This window comes from Raphanus sativus, chromosome 9 (assembly GCF_000801105.2).
Source record: "Raphanus sativus cultivar WK10039 chromosome 9, ASM80110v3, whole genome shotgun sequence".
Lineage (NCBI taxonomy): Eukaryota > Viridiplantae > Streptophyta > Magnoliopsida > Brassicales > Brassicaceae > Raphanus > Raphanus sativus.
In genome coordinates, this window is record NC_079519.1 from 1,922,875 (window position 1) to 1,928,419 (window position 5,545).

The 5,545-nt window shown below is 29.3% G+C and overlaps 1 long non-coding RNA gene across 1 annotated transcript; it reads right to left on the reverse strand.

The window, feature by feature from the left end:
* Positions 1-3,641: 3,641 nt before the first annotated feature.
* On the reverse strand, positions 3,642-5,106 carry LOC130499636 (uncharacterized). Its single transcript, XR_008938527.1, has 4 exons — positions 4,853-5,106; positions 4,252-4,464; positions 4,101-4,154; positions 3,642-4,003 (listed from the first exon to the last, which is right to left on the reverse strand). It is a non-coding gene; the product is annotated as an uncharacterized LOC130499636 (long non-coding RNA).
* Between the last annotated feature and the right edge of the window lie 439 nt (positions 5,107-5,545).

The following is a 5,545-nucleotide window of genomic DNA, read 5'->3' on the forward strand; positions in this document are numbered from 1 at the left end:
TGATGAAGCTCGATCGATTGCTTGAGTAGAAGTAGAACTTGAACGCTGCTTGATGAAGCGGCTGTAGTAGAAGTAGTAGTGGTGGCGGCGATGAAGCGCAACAGTAGACGTAGTAACTCGAAGAGAAAGCAACACTGGCTTTTCCAGCTACAACTTGCGTAATATAGTAGTGCGGAAGCGACTGCTTGTTGTCGTCAATGGAAACAAAAGGCATGATGTGAATAATACACGATCATGATAGACGAACAACTTGTAGAAGAGACGAGAGAAATTTTTTTATTTTAAAAGATCTTTCTGCTCTAATATCATACTCCCTCCGTTTCACAATAGATGAAGTTTTAGGAAGTTTTGATGTTTCAAAATACATGATGTTTTCAACTTTCAATGTTACTTTTTACTTTATTAAAAACTGTGTAACCAATCATACTCAACGGTATCTTTTGTAATTGGCTAAATAGTTTAAATTTATATTTTAATCACACTTTTTAAAATAAATAACAAATTTCTTAATAATTGTGCATAGCCTAAAACTTCAACTATTTTGGGACAGAGGGAGTAATAGATTGATGAGAGTTTAGAATTGGAAGAAGTATTATTGACTCTCATGTCCCAATATATTACAATATAGATATGTTTATATAGAGAACTAAAGCTAATTCCTAAACTAATATGAAATATTATATTATAGATAATGATAAGTATCCTATTCTAATATATTGGCATATATCTTTATCTTGGATTTGGGTCGATCTCCGATATTAATATTTTTTAACCATCTATAAAATATACTAGATTTTGATCCGCGCTTATAAAGCGCGGATTTGTTTTCGTAATTTTTTTTTCCAAATGAAATTTTATACGATGATGTGCATGAACATAATTAGTGTTGGGCATATTATCTGAAACTCGAAAACCAAACCGAAAAAACTGAAACCTAAACCGGATAAAAGATTACAAAAACTCGAGCGGTTTCTATATTTCTAAATCCGAAAAAAACGAAATCGAACCGGGACCAAACCGAAAACCAAACGGATACTCGACTATTTTGAATATATTAAAAATATTATTAATTATTTTTAACTTTAATATATATAAAATATAATTTACAAATAAAAATTTTCTATAAAACCCGAACAACTCGAATTACCCGAATATTTTTTTCATTTTTTTGGGTTTAACTCGGAGTTTGGGGATATTTTTCGGTTTTTGGCTTTAAACCCGAAACCAACCCGAATTATTTATAATTCGGTTCCACTTCGGGTTTTATAAAAAATAGAAACCCGACATTATCTGAACCGAACAGATCCGAAAAAATGTCAGGTTCCTAAATGGTTCCTAAACATCCCAACCCGAATAACCCGAAAACCGAATAAACCGAACTGACCCGAGCTAAAACTCCAATTTTTTTTTAATAAATTGTTTATTTTTGATAAAGAATATTTTTCAAATATTTTTATGAATATTAACTATCAAAATACAGAAAAAGAAAACCAATAATTATATATTTTTTATTTTTGATAAAGAAACTAAAAATTTTAAAATAAAACATTGTTAGCTGTTTTATTTTATAAACATATTTGTCATTAGAGTTATTATAGATGAGCTTTTGTTTTAATATATGTTTAACTATTTGTTTTGTATAATAGGTTTAAGCCCATCACGTTTTAAATTATAATAGTTACTAGATACTTAACCCGCACACCCGTGCGGGTGTTAATTTTCACATTTTTATAAATTGATAATTGTTTTCATAATTATTATTATATATTTATATGTATTATAATATAGTTAATTGTATAAGTATTTAAATAGTTTTAGAATTCTATACATCATAATCAAACCTGAATCAAATAGGTAATATGGTTACTTTTAGTTATTTTGTTATTTTTGGGTTAAGTTTAGTTTGAATTTAAAATACCCAAAATGAATCGGTTAATATTGTTATTTTTGGTACAAATTTTCGAACCGGTTTCAAATACATTAGTTTTTGGATATTTGTAGGTTTCTATATATCATAACCGAATTCATCTGGATTCAGGAAAACCCGATTCAAAACCCACATAAAATTTGCAATGCCCGAATGAATCCAAACTCAAAAAAAACTGATACCCAAAAGAAATAACTTATAGCTGAATAGATACATAATTTTATGTCTAACTGGTTATGTAAGCATAACGCAAATAAAAGATAGTTTGTTAGCCATTTTGAATTCTTGTCACAAATAAAGTAATTTCTTTTAAATATGGTGATTATTATAGTTAATATGTAAAATAAATACTGCCAATATATTATAGTAAATATAATTAATGAAATAGTTAAATAGGTGAGAAATGAATGTAAAAATTAAAAAAAATTGAAAACAAACAAATTTTGTTTTGTACTTCTGTAATAAATGATGTCAATTTTTTAGTAAAGATAATAAATGAAATGATTATAATTGATTAAAATAATGAAAATCTGTAAAAATCACTTAAAATAAGTAAATGTTATTTTATTATATATATATATATATATATATATAGAAACATGAATATAAATCAAAACAACAAATATATATATATATATATATATATATATATATATATATATAAAACATGAATATAAATTAAAAAACAAATAAAATGTACATATATATTCCCTCCGTTTCGATTTAGATTATAATGTTGTTTTAGGCATTAAAATATTAAAAGATTAATTTTGTAAGTGAATAAATGAACCATCAATGAAATAAAGTATAAATTAGAAATAGCCAATTAACATAAGTTTCCAGATTAAATGGTTAAAATATTTATAACTAAATTAGTGTGCTTATCTAATAAACTCAAAATTAGACATATTTAGGTTGTTTTGTGAATAATGATGTGGTTCCAAAAAAGGCATGTGATATATATATTTTTTGATCTGAGTGGGATAGGTTTAATAAAAAATATTAACAACATGTCAACATATGTTTTCGTTGTGATTTCAACGTGAAGAAAACTAAATACATTTTCTAATAATTTTTTATACATTTCTTTTATTGTTAAGAGGAACCCAACTTTTAGGTAACAGTATATATGCTAAAGATATTCGTTTAGTCTATAATTAAATGTAGCTGATTAATTAATATTCTAAAATCTCTATATTAAAGGTTAATGGCAATCTTTTGTAATTATTGTGAAAAACTAAGGGTTAAGTACTATTTGTACTTCACTTTTAATAGTTTAGATGGTGGTAGAATCTAATCTAAAATGTATAATGTATGGCTTAACTCAATTACAAAATATATAGTGTGTTGTATAGAACATTGTCGCGTGCTACATTATCGTGTAGAACATGTTTTGGTATGTCAAATATAAAGTTGGTAAGGGGGGTGTATTGAACCAAAGGTTTTAGAAGCTTTTAAGGTGTTTTAATTTTAATGGGATTTAGGTAAGTTTTGAAGTTATTTGGGTGATTTTGATGAAATTTAAAAATACAAACAAAAATCTTTAGGTGATTTGATAAGATATCTTGTATAGATTTTAAAGTTATTTAGGTGATTTGAAACAACAAATACTAGTTTTGGTCTGATCAATACTTTTTTTCTTACGTGTTTATCTACCTAATCACTATGAATATGCATAAAGAATCAAACTTGGCCATTAACATATATTGAAATATATTACGAACATGGACACTAATGTACAACATGTACATATGTCAAATTTTAATCTACTAAAGGAGTCAAAAGAAAACAATAGTTACTAGCCGCAATATTTTGGAGATGGAGAGGCCAGTGAATGCCTTCTCCTCGTCAGGACAAACGAACCAGCAAATGTATGTTCAATGATGGCTTCTATCCTGGCATTACTGTGGATACATCCACCGCCATGTTATCGTCATTATCATGCAAAATCACCACCAATTATTTGTTTCAGACATGACGTAACGCGCGCCTCTGTTTGAGAGAGAAAGCATACCCAAGAGTACCAAAAGTCCCAGCGAAAACAGTAGCAGCGTTATTCCTTGCTGCTAAAAGAGTCTAAACAAACTCATGAAACCTTTTGACAGTCAATAACCTGTCTGATAACATGGAGTTTCTAACTCATAAAATAAAAATATCAAGCTCAAGGTTTTACCGCACTGAAGAAAGTCTTGTCTCCAGGTTCAGAGAAAAAGATAAGCAAAAAGGCCTGCAGCGAGAGACATATACAGAGCAAAACGTAAATATATTAAAAGGACTGGTATTGAAGAACACATAGTTCTCGGTTCAATGCGAAAGGATCTAACCGAAGCAAAACCTAAGTTATGTCGTCTCCAAAGTCTCCAAGAGAAGTAACCAATGACTATGGAATTTGAAAAAACGCAAAAGCAGGGTCAGTTCCGAGTAATGTGAGTGGAGTAGATACAGCAAAAAGCTTAAGAACTTTCTGTGTCAAGTGAGCTATGAATGGCTCGAAAAGTACACCAAGAATTCTATCATTTTCTTCCGATTCAGATTTTCTGAACAAAAAAAAAAAGCAAAACAGAACAACTTAGCTTATGCATGAAAACACAAAATTTACACCTTAGATCAACCTTCAAATGAATCCTAATCAACTCCAAGGTTTCTATACTAACCCTCACTACCACATTAGGATACAAGCGATTAAAAAATAGATGTGGCCTCCACAGAATCTCCCTAGCATGAAAAGTGATCGATCAAAGTAAAAACAAGAAACAAAATCCTTGTTAGTACCCATGTTTTGTAAATCTTCAGATGTAATGAAATTGAAGAGCCATAAAGTTCATCAATTTATCACTAATTCAACTTGTCAAATCCATCTATATTACATTGAGAGGCAAAAACGAGAGAGATGCGATGGAAAGATAAAGACCAAACTCGCAAGACCTGGTTCTTATCAATGAGCTTTTGATAAGAAAGCAGCTCAAAGCGATTCATTGTGTGGCAGCTCGAACCGATCAACAATTCTACAGCAAACCATGGTGAAAGCTTCACATAAGTGATAAAACAGACGAGATCCATGAACTCACCCTCGCTCTCTTTGTCCGTTCTCCATGGAGGCTTACTCGACAATATGCGTGTGATGAAGGAGTTTTTTTTACGGAAAGGCAATGTTTTTTTTCTTTCAGTTCTCTCAAATAACATCTGTAGAGATGTTATTCTGTGGGTGTTGTTTTTGACTAAAGAATGACGTAAAATATTCTCAAATCCTCTTTTCTCTAAATACTGTTTAGCTTTCAATAACACTAGATTTGGGATAGCTTTTATAAGTTGTTAATTGAATAACAGGGGATTTCAAATGATGTTTAATAACCTTACACAAATTCCATGTTGAATAACATAGGATTTGAAAAGAAAAATCAAAATCACTACTTGAATAACAGAGGATTTTAATTAAATCTCACAATCTCCTAAAACTTTTGGTTCAATACACCCCCCTTAGTTTTTTAAAGGGAGAATTGGAAAAAAGAGACATATTATTTTTTTGTTTGTCACTTTAAGACTTTTCATACTTTTGGCAATTTTGGACTTATTTTACCCTTGGTTGATGAGAAAAATAGTAAACTTAAATAAAAAAAT